At 48.1% G+C, this 17,583-nt stretch overlaps 1 protein-coding gene across 14 annotated transcripts in view; it reads right to left on the bottom strand.

The window, feature by feature from the left end:
* The window catches only part of ATP2B2 (ATPase plasma membrane Ca2+ transporting 2), a 192,472-nt gene extending 185,653 nt beyond the window's left edge, over positions 1-6,819 (bottom strand). For 11 of the 14 annotated variants that reach the window (XR_011362613.1, XM_069966472.1, XM_069966479.1 and 8 more), the window contains exon 1: positions 6,648-6,819. The gene's annotated coding sequence lies outside the window, so the exon portion shown is untranslated. Of the gene's footprint in view, positions 1-6,177; positions 6,379-6,647 lie in introns of those variants that run through there. The other 3 variants (XM_069966475.1, XM_069966476.1, XM_069966474.1) reach the window with 3 other exon arrangements.
* Positions 6,820-17,583: the final 10,764 nt, after the last annotated feature.

Raw genomic sequence — 17,583 nt, 5'->3', positions numbered from 1 at the left:
ATATATTCCTAATGATGGGCACCACCATGCTGGTTAGGATTTCAGGTCAGTATGGTCATCAGAAGACTCAAGTATACAGCAGTATGAGCCGTACAATGTAGAGAATATTTACCCCTTAGGGTGCCTTCACAGGTAAGGGATCCGCAGCGAATTTCACGCTGCAAGTTCGCAGCAAACTCCACTGTGATTCCCCTCCTGTCACTTTCAATAGCATTACATACTCGCAGCGGAATTGTCATCCTGCTGCAACTATGTAAAAGGCAGCCCCCTTAACCCCCCGCGGCCTGGTGCATATATTATGGTGCATGTAATCCTATTGAAAGTGACAGGAGGGGAACCGTAGCTGATTTTGCTGCAAACTCGCAGCGTGAAATCCGCTGCAATTCCATTACGTGTGAACCCACCCTAACAATGATAACGGTGAATAGTCAAATACACCACTCAACTTCAAAAAAAGAAATAGGTCTGATAAGACGCAAGTCACACGTGTCAGAATAAAACATCACCTTTATTTAAAAAACACAAAATGTGTTTCCAAACCGTGCCAGTTTCATTTTTCAAAGGTGAACAATAACCATTATATACAATATATTAGTCAGAAATGAAGGTGCTAACTAATATAGTTACTAAGGAACTCCCTGCCAGCAATTCTAAGACTGTTGTCTGAGGTGTTTTCAAGGATATTAGAAAGGAACTGATAAGAGAGATACATTGCCACTCACTAACCATTTGCCGCAAATTGGTAAAGATTTGGTGCAATATGGTGGGAGCAATCCCAGACTGTGGAGGCCCTGCTCCTCGTCAGGTCTTCATCTTGAAGGGGAACTATCAGCAGGTTTGTACAAAGGAACCTGCTGATATCCCCCTGCAGCTCTGTACCTCATCTTTGTGGCACTGGTCTTCCTTTTTCCTCTAGGTCCTGCCATTTTGGGGAAGTCTAGTTCAGAGCAAATATGCAAATCAGCTAGTTAGGAGCACAGGGGGCATTCCTTAGCGCCACAGAGCACCGCCTTAGTCTGCCTGCCGCCTCTTTTGGCAATACTTAGTATGTGCATACATGTAGACCGCCTGCACCCAACAACTGTCCCTAGGTGGCTGTCTCGTGAAGAGAAGATACATTTTGATGGCTCTTGGTACAGGATCTAATAAATTACCATCAAAATGGACATCAGAAAGAGAAGGCTGGGCATGAAAGACTTCTAGAGCCATTGTCAGGTCCTTTTTTATAATATGCCCCCTGCCCATTGGCTGCATCATCCCACCGACAACAGCTAGAGCGTCTCCTACCTCTGCATGAGCTTCATGGTAGACGGCCAGAGCAGAGGTCAGTGATGGCTCTATGACATGTATCTTGTGTCGGTGTCCTGAATCATCTACATGGAGGTAGCACAGTGAGGATGATCAGAAAACAAATTTTCCAGGAATCCCTCATGTTTCATAAGCAGCAGAACCTAAAGGTTGTCCACGAACCAAACACTTGTGATCTTATCCCAGGACCAGTGCTGGGCTTCAGCCCCTACATTACACCATCCAGGTAACTACTGCTAAAGGAAGGTCTCCTGCAACATGACCTATTATTGCATACATTTCTACCAATGAGGAGGAGAGGCAGCAGGTTTAGGACTCCAGCAAGATACACTAGTGAGGGTAAGCACCATAGGTGTGCATGCAGCAATACTACCACCAGCCCTTATGATGCAGCATAGGACATTGAGGCATAAAGCCACCAGTGCCGCTTATCGATGTAACACACATTTTCTTACTGTCCACACGCTGCACCACCATCTGACGCTGGAGGAGACAGAGAGCTTGGAGGCTGCCGGCTGGAACATGGAGAATGCACAGTCAGAAGGGAAACCGCATCTCTATAGCAACCACAAATGAGGGTTTTAGTTGTGATGGTGACTCGGTGGATTAGCTGGAACTTAACTCCTTAGCCTCCTGTCACATGCTACAACACACCCTGAAGACACTAAGTCTCTGGCCAACAGCCCAATGGAACCTGCTGGGGACGTCCATGAGCTTTGGCGAGAGGTACTCCTGAGGAATGCCACTATAACACAATGCACGCAGCACATCTTATCACAGGCAGCATGAACCATGGGGGTCTGAGACCACCCGAAACATAATTACCACTTTATTGCAAGGGCTGAATAATCCCATCACCATACACACACATTACTAGCTATGCCATTCATCGCTCTTCATTCTAGTTGAGCCATCTGAAGGGCCCTTACTAAAAGGCTATGCAATGGCTATTAGACCAATAAGGAGAGTACTGGATTGCTGCGTCAGATGACAGGGCCTCCACAATCACCTGACCTAAACTCATGTGAGATGGTTTGGGACCACAGAAACAGCCAACAAGTGCCCAGCACCTCTGGGAAATCCTTCAAGGATGTCTGAAAACCAACAGAAGTGACAACCTCACAAAGCTGAGAACGAAGAGAACTAAGAGAATGCCAGGAATGTGTAAATCTGTCATCAAAGCAAAAGGGTTATTATAAAGAATCTAAACTAGAATTGCTGTTCTGGATTTCCTTATACTGCCAATATGACCTTCTTATTTCCATATGTATATCACAGATATCATGTCTTTCACACCAGATATGCTCTGTCTGATACAAGGAAGACACATCACATATCACCTGTATAATACAAGGAAAACACATCACATATCACCTGTATAATACCAGGAAAACACATCACATATCACCTGTATAATACCAGGAAAACACATCACATATCACCTGTATAATACCAGGAAAACACATCACATATCACCTGTATAATACCAGGAAAACACATCACATATCACCTGTATAATACCAGGAAGACACATCACATATCACCTGTATAATACCAGGAAGACACATCACATATCACCTGTATAATACCAGAAAGACACATCACATATCACCTGTATAATACCAGAAAGACACATCACATATCACCTGTATAATACCAGGAAGACACATTACATATCACCTGTATAATAATACCAGGAAGACACATCACATATCACCTGTATAATACCAGGAAGACACATCACATATCACCTGTATAATACCAGGAAAACACATCACATATCACCTGTATAATACCATGAAAACACGTCACCTGTATAATACAAGGAAAACACATCACATATCACCTGTATAATACCAGGAAAACAAATCACATATCACCTGTATAATACCAGGAAAACACATCACATATCACCTGTACAATAATACCAGGAAAACACATCACATATCACCTGTATAATACCAGGAAAACACATCACATATCACCTGTATAATAATACCAGGAAGACACATCACATATCACCTGTATAATACAAGGAAAACACATCACATATCACCTGTACAATAATACCAGGAAAACACATCACATATCACCTGTATAATACGAGGAAAACACATCACATATCACCTGTATAATACTAGGAAAACAAATCACATATTACCTGTATAATACCAGGAAGACACATCACATATCACCTGTATAATACCAGGAAGACACATCACATATCACCTGTATAATAATACCAGGAAGACACATCACATATCACCTGTATAATACCAGGAAAACACATCACATATTACCTGTATAATACCAGGAAGACACATCACATATCACCTGTATAATACCAGGAAGACACATCACATATCACCTGTATAATAATACCAGGAAAACACATCACATATCACCTGTATAATAATACCAGGAAGAAACATCCCCTATCACCTGTATAATACCAGGAAGACACATCACTTATCACCTGTATAATAATACCAGGGAGACACATCACATATCACCTGTATAATAATACCAGGAAGACACATCACATATCACCTGTATAATACCAGGAAAACACATCACATATCACCTGTATAATACCAGGAAGACACATCACATATCACCTGTATAATACCAGGAAAACACGTCACATATCACCTGTATAATAATACCAGGAAAACACATTACAAATCACCTGTATAATAATACCAGGAAAACACATCACATATCACCTGTATAATAATACCAGGAAGAAACATCCCCTATCACCTGTATAATACCAGGAAGACAATTCACATATCACCTGTATAATACCAGGAAGACACACCAGATATCACCTATATAATACAAGGAAAACACATCACATATCACTTGTATAATAATACCAGGAAGACACATCACATATCAACTGTATAATAATACCAGGAAGACACATCACATATCACCTGTATAATACCAGGAACATACATTAGATGTCACCTGTATAGTACCAGGTATATATATTACATATCACCTGTATCATACCAGGTATATACCTATTACATATCACCTGTAGAATATTAGGTACATATATAACACATCACCTGTAGAATACTAGGTATATACATATTACATATCACCTGTATAATACTAGGTATATACATATCACCTGTAGCATACTAGGCACATATACAACATATGACCTGTATAATACTAGGTATATACCTATTACATATAACCTGTAGAATACTAGGTACATATATAAGACATCACCTGTAGAATACTAGGTATATACATATCACCTGTAGCATACTAGGCACATATACTACATACCTGTATAATACTAGGTATATACATATTACATACCACCTGTATAATACTAGGTATATACTACATGCCACCTATATAATACCAGGTATATACATATTACCTATCACCTGTTGCATACCAGGTATATACATATTACATACCACCTGTATAATACTAGGTATATACTACATGCCACCTGTATAATACTAGGTATATACATATTACATATCACCTGTGGCATACTAGGCACATATACTACATGCCACCTGTATAATACCAGGTATATACATATTAGATATCACCTGTGGCATACTAGGAACATATACTACATGTGACCTGTATAATATCAGGTATATACATATCACCTGTGGCATACTAGGCACATATACTACATGCCACCTGTATAATATCAGGTATATACATATTACATATCACCTGTAGCATACTAGGCACATATACTACATGCCACCTGTATAATATCAGGTATATACATATCACCTGTGGCATACTAGGCACATATACTACATGCCACCTGTATAATACAAGGTATATACATATTACATATTACCTGTATCACCTGTGGCATACTAGGCACATATACTACATGATACCTGTATAATATCAGGTATATACATATCACCTGTGGCATGCTAGGCACATATACTACATGATACCTGTATAATATCAGGTATATACATATCACCTGTGGCATACTAGGCACATATACAACATGATACCTGTATAATATCAGGTATATACATATTACATATCACCTGTGGCATACTAGGCACATATACTACATGATACCTGTATAATATCAGGTATATATATATCACCTGTGGCATACTAGGCACATATACTACATGATACCTGTATAATATCAGGTATATACATATTACATATCACCTGTGGCATACTAGGCACATATACTACATGATACCTGTATAATATCAGGTATATACATATCACCTGTGGCATACTAGGCACATATACTACATGCCACCTGTATATAAGATGCAGTTATACAGACAGGTGGCTGGATACGGATAGTACAGTACAAGTATGGGGCGGCTCTTGTGCCGCTATATCTGCCGGCTCCGGTCCCGACAGCACATGGAGCAGGTGGGATGTCGCCCGGTGGCGGTGACCTTGTCGGTAGCGCAGGGACAGTGTCGTTCTGCCGGTGTGCGGGGGCTCGTTCCCTCCTCGGGGGCACAGAGCAGGGAGAGGCCGTGCCGGGGGAGCGGGCCCGTCATCTTGCGGAGAGGCACTGCAGAATGTGGAGTCACCTTGGGCGTGCGGTGCCATCACTCCCTCCTAAGAGGATGACCGACAGCCCGGGAGCCCCCACACACCGGGAGGGAGGCGATTCCTCCACACTGCCCGGGTCACCCTGTTTATTACAGCCAAGCTAATAGGGGGGTGAGGGCTGCACCCGAGCGCTGCGCCCCTATATTGAGGGGCCACTGTCCTATCACCCTGTTCACACTGATGGCATATGACAAGCCGCGGCTGCCCCACATGTGTATGGACCAGTGTAGCCTCTGAGGTGCAGCTGCAATCTGCACTACTTCCACTCAAAGTCACCTTGGCTAGTAGACTCGTCTCCCTCCTCCGATCCCCGGCCTCAGAGTGACGCCACCTGGGCACGGGCGCCCGACACGAGTTGCGCATGAAAAGGGAGAAGAGCGGGTACGGTGAGGGATCAATCATCGGCCGTCACTAGGGCAGCATCCATACCGCCGAAATGGCCGCAGCCTGACACACACGGACACCACAAGGATCGATCACCGAGCAGTCAGCAATGGAGGACTGCAATGGGCTGACCTGATGGCAGAGCTCAGCCCCATCCATTACAAGGACAACCTGCGGGCGCCGATCAATCCCAGCCGCCCGAGGCTGTCAGTGACAGCGGCAGCGGCAGCATCCAATGGCAGCGGCAGCCTCCCCTCTGCAGGAGACACCTGGCGCCCGGGCCCAGCACTCTATACGAATGGGTCACCTTGCTGGAGGTCCCCACGGATGGAGGACACGGGGCCGCACAGACAGCTACTCACTTGTCTACGAGCTCTTCTTCATCTCCATCATCATCATCATCATCCTCCTCCTCCTCATGACTTCCAAGCAGCGGCTCACCAGCATCTGGACCGTAGCACAATACATTACAGGAGTCCCTCTGCAGACCGTACCATCGCAGGCAGGCAGGTAGGGGGGAGTGACTGTCACAGCATCCCAGTGGTGCAGTGAGATCACAGGAGATGCATGGAGGGATGTTTACTGGCTGGAGGATGAGGAATGCACAGGAGGAGAGGGGGGAGGGGGAGGAGGGAGATGGAGCGCCACACGCACCAATGCAACACATTCACAACGGCTGCAAGGCAGGACGCAACCATTCTATTGTCATCCGTGCCCCCGGGACATGCCACTCGCTCCACAGTGACGTCTGCACTTAGCATGCCCGGCACACCGGGGGAGAGGGAGGCGGCTGCTCGGCGACGGCCACTACTACGGATTGACGAGTGGGCTGGGCCAGGAGAGAAATTCCCTCTGAGATCCCCACTAGACCTGTGGCCAGCTTCCCTGGCATCACACCCGGCTGTCAGCTGCACAGCCTCCTTCCCTGCAGCCCGGGGCTTGTGTGGGTGACCTGCGGCTCCTCTGGGTGACGGCTGCCCCTCAGCAGCAGCGCCCGCAGGGGTCACAGCCCCGGAGCTGCCCGGCACTACGTCACACAGTGGTCACCTGGGATAACCGTGTCATCTATCACCCACGGGTTTACCTATGGATTGCCAGGCCCTTCGGCTACCTGTGGCCCGTGCAGCCTCCCCGGTCCCCGGGGCACTGCTCGTGTGAGTGATACAGCAGCACAGGAGCTGACGGCCGCCCCTCTGCCGCAGTGGTGGCTGTGCTGTGGGAGGGACCGGAGGACGGACCGGGCGCTGCGGGGAAGCCATCCGCTCACTCAGCTGCTGCACGGCCGGGGGAAGCCGCCTGACACCGGGGGGAAGCCTGCACCGAGGAGGGCACAGACGGGCAGCGGCACACACATCACAGAGAGAGAGAAAGAGAGGCACTGCAACACACATCACAGAGAGAGAGAGAGACACTGCAACACACATCACACAGAGAGAGAGAGACACTGCAACACACATCACAGAGAGAGAGAGAGACACTGCAACACACATCACACAGAGAGAGAGAGAGGCACTGCAACACACATCACACAGAGAGAGAGACAGTCACTGCAACACACATCACAGAGAGAGAGAAAGAGAGGCACTGCAACACACATCACAGGGAGAGAGAGAGAGAGAGAGAGAGGCACTGCAACACACATCACAGAGAGAGAGAGAGAGGCACTGCAACACACATCACAGAGAGAGAGAGAAAGAGAGGCACTGCAACACACATCACAGAGAGAGAAAGAGAGGCACTGCAACACACATCACAGAGAGAGAGAGAGAGACACTGCAACACACATCACAGAGAGAGAGAGAGTCACTGCAACACACATCACACAGAGAGAGAGAGAGAGAGGCACTGCAACACACATCACAGAGAGAAAGAGAGAGAGGCACTGCAACACACATCACAGAGAGAGAGAGAGACACTGCAACGCACATCACAGAGAGAGAGAGAGAGAGGCACTGCAACACACATCACAGAGACAGTCACTGCAACACACATCACAGAGAGAGAGAGAGACACTGCAACACACATCACAGAGAGAGAGAGAGAGAGGCACTGCAACACACATCACAGAGAGAGAGAGAGAGTCACTGCAACACACATCACAGAGAGAGAGAGAGAGACACTGCAACACACATCACAGAGAGAGAGAGAGGCACTGCAACACACATCACAGAGAGAGAGAGAGAGGCACTGCAACACACATCACAGAGAGAGAGAGAGAGAGGCACTGCAACACACATCACAGAGAGAGAGAGAGTCACTGCAACACACATCACACAGAGAAAGAGACAGAGGCACTGCAACACACATCACAGAGAGAGAGAGGCACTGCAACACACATCACAGAGAGAGAGAGAGAGAGAGAGAGACTGCAACACACATCACACAGAGAGAGAGAGAGAGAGACACTGCAACACACATCACAGAGAGAGAGCCACTGCAACACACATCACAGAGAGAGAGAGAGCCACTGCAACACACATCACAGAGAGAGAGAGAGAGGCACTGCAACACACATCACAGAGAGAGAGAGACACTGCAACACACATCACAGAGAGAGAGAGAGGCACTGCAACACACATCACAGAGAGAGAGAGAGTCACTGCAACACACATCACAGAGAGAGAGAGAGAGAGAGAGACACTGCAACACACATCACAGAGAGAGAGAGAGAGGCACTGCAACACACATCACAGAGAGAGAGAGAGTCACTGCAACACACATCACACAGAGAGAGAGAGAGAGGCACTGCAACACACATCACAGAGAGTCACTGCAACACACATCACAGAGAGAGAGAGAGAGAGTCACTGCAACACACATCACACAGAGAAAGAGACAGAGGCACTGCAACACACATCACAGAGAGAGAGAGAGACTGCAACACACATCACACAGAGAGAGAGAGAGAGAGAGACACTGCAACACACATCACAGAGAGAGAGCCACTGCAACACACATCACAGAGAGAGAGAGAGTCACTGCAACACACATAACAGAGAGAGAGAAAGTCACTGCAACACACATCACAGAGAGAGAGAAAGTCACTGCAACACATCACAGAGAGAGAGAGACAGAGGGTCACTGCAACACACATCACAGAGAGAGAGAGAGAGAGTCACTGCAACACACATCACAGAGAGAGAGAGAGGCACTGCAACACACATCACAGAGAGAGAGAGAGAGAGAGGCACTGCAACACACATCACAGAGAGAGAGAGAGGCACTGCAACACACATCACAGAGAGAGAGAGGCACTGCAACACACATCACACAGAGAGAGAGAGAGACACTGCAACACACATCACACAGAGAGAGACACTGCAACACACATCACAGAGAGAGAGAGTCACTGCAACACACATCACAGAGAGAGAGTCACTGCAACACATCACAGAGAGAGAGAGAGAGTCACTGCAACACACATCACAGAGAGAGAGAGTCACTGCAACACACATCACATAGAGAGAGAGTCACTGCAACACACATCACAGAGAGAGAGAGTCACTGCAACACACATCACAGAGAGAGAGAGAGAGTCACTGCAACACACATCACAGAGAGAGAGAGGCACTGCAACACACATCACAGAGAGAGAGAGACACTGCAACACACATCACACAGAGAGAGAGACACTGCAACACACATCACAGAGAGAGAGAGACTGCAACACACATCACAGAGAGAGAGAGAGCCACTGCAACACACATCACAGAGAGAGAGAGAGGCACTGCAACACACATCACAGAGAGAGAGAGAGACACTGCAACACACATCACACAGAGAGAGACACTGCAACACACATCACAGAGAGAGAGAGTCACTGCAACACACATCACAGAGAGAGAGAAAGTCACTGCAACACATCACAGAGAGAGAGAGACAGAGGGTCACTGCAACACACATCACAGAGAGAGAGAGAGAGTCACTGCAACACACATCACAGAGAGAGAGGCACTGCAACACACATCACAGAGAGAGAGAGGCACTGCAACACACATCACAGAGAGAGAGAGAGGCACTGCAACACACATCACACAGAGAGAGAGAGACACTGCAACACACATCACACAGAGAGAGACACTGCAACACACATCACAGAGAGAGAGTCACTGCAACACACATCACAGAGAGAGAGAGTCACTGCAACACATCACAGAGAGAGAGAGAGAGAGTCACTGCAACACACATCACAGAGAGAGAGAGAGTCACTGCAACACACATCACAGAGAGAGAGAGAGTCACTGCAACACACATCACAGAGAGAGAGTCACTGCAACACACATCACAGAGAGAGAGAGAGAGTCACTGCAACACACATCACAGAGAGAGAGAGGCACTGCAACACACATCACAGAGAGAGAGAGACACTGCAACACACATCACACAGAGAGAGAGACACTGCAACACACATCACAGAGAGAGAGAGACTGCAACACACATCACAGAGAGAGAGAGGCACTGCAACACACATCACATAGAGAGAGAGGCACTGCAACACACATCACAGAGAGAGAGAGAGAGTCACTGCAACACACATCACACAGAGAGAGAGAAAGAGGCACTGCAACACACATCACACAGAGAGAGAGAGACACTGCAACACACATCACAGAGAGAGAGAGAGTCACTGCAACACACATCACAGAGAGAAAGAGAGCGTCACTGCAACACACATCACACAGAGAGACACTGCAACACACATCACAGAGAGAGAGAGTCACTGCAACACACATCACAGAGAGAGAGTCACTGCAACACACATCACACAGAGAGAGAGAGGCATTGCAACACACATCACACAGAGAGAGACACTGCAACACACATCACAGAGAGAGAGAGAGTCACTGCAACACACATCACAGAGAGAGAGAGTCACTGCAACACACATCACAGAGAGAGAGAGAGTCACTGCAACACACATCACAGAGAGAGAGAGAGTCACTGCAACACACATCACAGAGAGAGAGAGTCACTGCAACACACATCACAGAGAGAGAGAGAGAGAGAGTCACTGCAACACACATCACAGAGAGAGAGAGAGAGGCACTGCAACACACATCACAGAGAGAGAGAGAGGCACTGCAACACACATCACAGAGAGAGAGAGAGAGAGAGAGAGAGGCACTGCAACACACATCACAGAGAGAGAGAGAGAGGGGCACTGCAACACACATCACACAGAGAGAGAGAGACAGAGTCACTGCAACACACATCACACAGAGAGAGAGAGGCACTGCAACACACATCACAGAGAGAGAGAGAGAGAGAGAGTCACTGCAACACACATCACAGAGAGAGAGAGTCACTGCAACACACATCACAGAGAGAGAGAGAGTCACTGCAACACACATCACAGAGAGAGAGAGAGGCACTGCAACACACATCACAGAGAGAGAGAGAAAAAGGCACTGCAACACATCACAGAGAGAGAGTCACTGCAACACACATCACAGAGAGAGAGAGAGAGTCACTGCAACACACATCACAGAGAGAGAGAGAGAGAGTCACTGCAACACACATCACAGAGAGAGAGGCACTGCAACACACATCACAGAGAGAGAGAGAGAGTCACTGCAACACACATCAGAGAGAGAGAGAGAGGCACTGCAACACACATCACACACAGAGAGAGAGAGAGAAAGGCACTGCAACACATCACAGAGAGAGGCACTGCAACACACATCACAGAGAGAGAGAGAGAGGCACTGCAACACACATCACAGAGAGAGAGAGAGGCACTGCAACACACATCACAGAGAGAGAATGGCACTGCAACACACATCACAGAGAGAGAGAGAGAGGCACTGCAACACACATCACAGAGAAAGAGAGAGGCACTGCAATACACATCACAGAGACAGAGAGAGAGGCACTGCAACACACATCACAGAGAGAGAGAGAGAGGCACTGCAACACACATCACAGAGAGAGAGAGAGGCACTGCAACACACATCACAGAGAGAGAGTCACAGCAAGACACATCAAAGAGAGGGTCACTGCAACACACATCACAGAGAGAGAGACAGAGAGAGGCACTGCAACACACATCACAGAGAGAGAGGCACTGCAACACACATCACAGACAGAGAGAGGCACTGCAACACACATCATAGAGACAGAGGCACTGCAACACACATCACAGAGAGAGGCACTGCAACACAGAGAGCGCGAGAGAGGCACTGCCACACACATCAGAGAGAGTCACTGCAACACACATCACAGAGAGAGGCACTGCAACACACATCACAGAGCGAGAGAGGCACTGCAACACACATCACAGAGAGAGGCACTGCAACACACATCACAGAGAGAGAGACACTGCAACACACATCACAGAGAGAGAGAGAGAGAGAGTCACTGCAACACACATCACAGAGAGAGGCACTGCAACACACATCACAGAGAGAGGCACTGCAACACACATCACAGAGAGAGAGTCACTGCAACACATCACAGAGAGAGTCACTGCAACACACATCACAGAGAGAGGCACTGCAACACACATCAGAGACAGAGAGAGGTGCACTGCAACACATCAGAGACAGAGAGAGAGAGGCACTGAAACACATCACAGAGAGAGAGAGAGAGAGGCACTGCAACACACATCACACAGAGAGAGGCACTGCAACACAGATCATAGAGAGAGGCACTGCAACACACATCAGAGACAGAGAGAGCCACTGCAACACACATCAGAGACAGAGAGAGGCACTGCAACACACATCACAGAAAGAGAGAGAGAGAGAGAGGCACTGCAACACACATCACAGAGAGAGAGAGAGAGAGTCACTGCAACACACATCACACAGAGAGAGAGAGAGAGAGAGAGGCACTGCAACACACATCACAGAGAGAGAGAGACAGAGGGTCACTGCAACACACATCACAGAGAGAGAGAGAGAGAGGCACTGCAACACACATCACACAGAGAGAGAGACACTGCAACACACATCACAGAGAGAGAGAGTCACTGCAACACACATCACACAGAGAGAGAGAGAGTCACTGCAACACACATCACAGAGAGAAAGAGAGAGAGGCATTGCAACACACATCACACAGAGAGAGAGACACTGCAATACACATCACAGAGAGAGAGAGAGTCACTGCAACACACATCACAGAGAGAAAGAGCATCACTGCAACACACATCACACAGAGAGACACTGCAACACACATCACAGAGAGAGAGAGTCACTGCAACACACATCACAGAGAGAGAGAGAGGCACTGCAACACACATCACACAGAGAGAGAGGCACTGCAACACACATCACAGAGAGAGAGAGAGAGGCACTGCAACACACATCACACAGAGAGAGACACTGCAACACACATCACAGAGAGAGAGAGAGAGAGTCACTGCAACACACATCACAGAGAGAGAGAGAGAGTCACTGCAACACACATCAGAGAGAGAGAGAGGCACTGCAACACACATCACAGAGAGAGAGAGAGGCACTGCAACACACATCACAGAGAGAGAGAGAGAGGCACTGCAACACACATCACACAGAGAGAGAGACACTGCAACACACATCACAGAGAGAGAGAGGCACTGCAACACACATCACAGAGAGAGAGAGAGGCACTGCAACACACATCACAGAGAGAGAGAGAGAGGCACTGCAACACACATCACACAGAGAGAGAGACACTGCAACACACATCACAGAGAGAGAGAGTCACTGCAACACACATCACAGAGAGAAAGAGAGAGAGGCACTGCAACACACATCACAGAGAGAAAGAGAGAGAGGCACTGCAACACACATCACACAGAGAGAGAGACACTGCAACACACATCACAGAGAGAGAGAGAGTCACTGCAACACACATCACAGAGAGAAAGAGAGCGTCACTGCAACACACATCACACAGAGAGACACTGCAACACACATCACAGAGAGAGAGAGTCACTGCAACACACATCACAGAGAGAGAGAGAGAGGCACTGCAACCCACATCACACAGAGAGAGAGGCACTGCAACACACATCACAGAGAGAGAGAGAGAGGCACTGCAACACACATCACAGAGAGAGAGAGAGAGAGAGTCACTGCAACACACATCACAGAGAGAGAGAGGCACTGCAACACACATCACAGAGAGAGAGAGAGAGAGGCACTGCAACACACATCACAGAGAGAGAGAGAGAGGCACTGCAACACACATCACAGAGAGAGAGGCACTGCAACACACATCACACAGAGAGAGAAAGAGACAGAGTCACTGCAACACACATCACACAGAGAGAGAGGCACTGCAACACACATCACAGAGAGAGAGAGAGTCACTGCAACACACATCACAGAGAGAGAGAGTGAGTCACTGCAACACACATCACAGAGAGAGAGAGAGAGAGAGTCACTGCAACACACATCACAGAGAGAGAGAGAGAGTCACTGCAACACACATCACAGAGAGAGAGAGAGAGGCACTGCAACACACATCACACAGAGAGAGAGAGAGAGGCACTGCAACACATCACAGAGAGAGAGAGTCACTGCAACACACATCACAGAGAGAGAGAGAGTCACTGCAACACACATCACAGAGAGAGAGAGGCACTGCAACACACATCACAGAGAGAGAGAGGCACTGCAACACACATCACAGAGAGAGAGAGAGAGTCACTGCAACACACATCACAGAGAGAGAGAGGCACTGCAACACACATCACAGAGAGAGAGAGAGGGGCACTGCAACACACATCACAGAGAGAGAGAGAGAGGCACTGCAACACACATCACAGAGAGAGAGAGAGGCACTGCAACACAGAGAGCGCGCGAGAGAGAGAGGGGCTGCAACACACATCACAGAGAAAGAGAGAGGCACTGCAACACACATCACAGAGACAGAGAGAGAGGCACTGCAACACACATCACAGAGAGAGAGGCACTGCAACACACATCACAGAGAGAGAGTCACTGCAAGACACATCAAAGAGAGGGTCACTGCAACACACATCACAGAGAGAGAGACAGAGAGAGGCACTGCAACACACATCACAGAGACAGAGAGTCACTGCAACACACATCACAGAGAGAGAGACAGAGAGTCACTGCAACACATCACAGAGAGAGAGAGGCACTGCAACACACATCACAGAGAGAGAATGGCACTGCAACACACATCACAGAGAGAGAGAGAGAGGCACTGCAACACACATCACAGAGAAAGAGAGAGGCACTGCAATACACATCACAGAGACAGAGAGAGAGAGGCACTGCAACACACATCACAGAGAGAGAGAGAGGCACTGCAACACACATCACAGAGAGAGAGAGGCACTGCAACACACATCACAGAGAGAGAGTCACTGCAACACACATCACAGAGAGAGAGACAGAGAGAGGCACTGCAACACACATCACAGAGAGAGAGGCACTGCAACACACATCACAGACAGAGAGAGGCACTGCAACACACATCATAGAGACAGAGGCACTGCAACACACATCACAGAGAGAGGCACTGCAACACAGAGAGCGCGAGAGAGGCACTGCCACACACATCAGAGAGAGTCACTGCAACACACATCACAGAGAGAGGCACTGCAACACACATCACAGAGAGAGAGAGAGGCACTGCAACACACATCACAGAGAGAGGCACTGCAACACACATCACAGAGAGAGAGAGACACTGCAACACACATCACAGAGAGAGAGAGAGAGAGTCACTGCAACACACATCACAGAGAGAGGCACTGCAACACACATCACAGAGAGAGGCACTGCAACACACATCACAGAGAGAGAGAGTCACTGCAACACATCACAGAGAGAGTCACTGCAACACACATCACAGAGAGAGGCACTGCAACACACATCAGAGACAGAGAGAGGTGCACTGCAACACATCAGAGACAGAGAGAGAGAGGCACTGAAACACATCACAGAGAGAGAGAGAGAGGCACTGCAACACACATCACACAGAGAGAGGCACTGCAACACAGATCATAGAGAGAGGCACTGCAACACACATCAGAGACAGAGAGAGCCACTGCAACACACATCAGAGACAGAGAGAGGCACTGCAACACACATCACAGAAAGAGAGAGAGAGAGAGAGGCACTGCAACACACATCACAGAGAGAGAGAGAGAGAGAGTCACTGCAACACACATCACACAGAGAGAGAGAGAGAGAGGCACTGCAACACACATCACAGAGAGAGAGAGACAGAGGGTCACTGCAACACACATCACAGAGAGAGAGAGAGAGGGGCACTGCAACACACATCACACAGAGAGAGAGACACTGCAACACACATCACAGAGAGAGAGAGTCACTGCAACACACATCACACAGAGAGAGAGAGTCACTGCAACACACATCACAGAGAGAAAGACATTGCAACACACATCACACAGAGAGAGAGACACTGCAACACACATCACAGAGAGAGAGAGAGTCACTGCAACACACATCACAGAGAGAAAGAGCGTCACTGCAACACACATCACACAGAGAGACACTGCAACACACATCACAGAGAGAGAGAGAGAGAGAGTCACTGCAACACACATCACAGAGAGAGAGAGAGGCACTGCAACACACATCACACAGAGAGAGAGGCACTGCAACACACATCACAGAGAGAGAGAGAGAGAGAGGCACTGCAACACACATCACACAGAGAGAGACACTGCAACACACATCACAGAGAGAGAGAGAGAGTCACTGCAACACACATCACAGAGAGAGAGAGAGAGTCACTGCAACACACATCAGAGAGAGAGAGAGAGAGGCACTGCAACACACATCACAGAGAGAGAGAGAGGCACTGCAACACACATCACAGAGAGAGAGAGAGAGGCACTGCAACACACATCACACAGAGAGAGAGACACTGCAACACACATCACAGAGAGAGAGAGGCACTGCAACACACATCACAGAGAGAGAGAGAGGCACTGCAACACACATCACAGAGAGAGAGAGAGAGAGGCACTGCAACACACATCACACAGAGAGAGAGACACTGCAACACACATCACAGAGAGAGAGAGTCACTGCAACACACATCACAGAGAGAAAGAGAGAGAGGCACTGCAACACACATCACAGAGAGAAAGAGAGAGAGGCACTGCAACACACATCACACAGAGAGAGAGAGACACTGCAACACACATCACAGAGAGAGAGAGAGTCACTGCAACACACATCACAGAGAGAAAGAGAGCGTCACTGCAACACACATCACACAGAGAGACACTGCAACACACATCACAGAGAGAGAGAGTCACTGCAACACACATCACAGAGAGAGAGAGAGGCACTGCAACCCACA

This window comes from Dendropsophus ebraccatus, chromosome 4 (assembly GCF_027789765.1).
Source record: "Dendropsophus ebraccatus isolate aDenEbr1 chromosome 4, aDenEbr1.pat, whole genome shotgun sequence".
Taxonomy (NCBI): domain Eukaryota; kingdom Metazoa; phylum Chordata; class Amphibia; order Anura; family Hylidae; genus Dendropsophus; species Dendropsophus ebraccatus.
The sequence above is the reverse complement of the archived record's forward strand: the minus strand, read 5'-3'. Positions and strand labels throughout refer to the sequence as shown.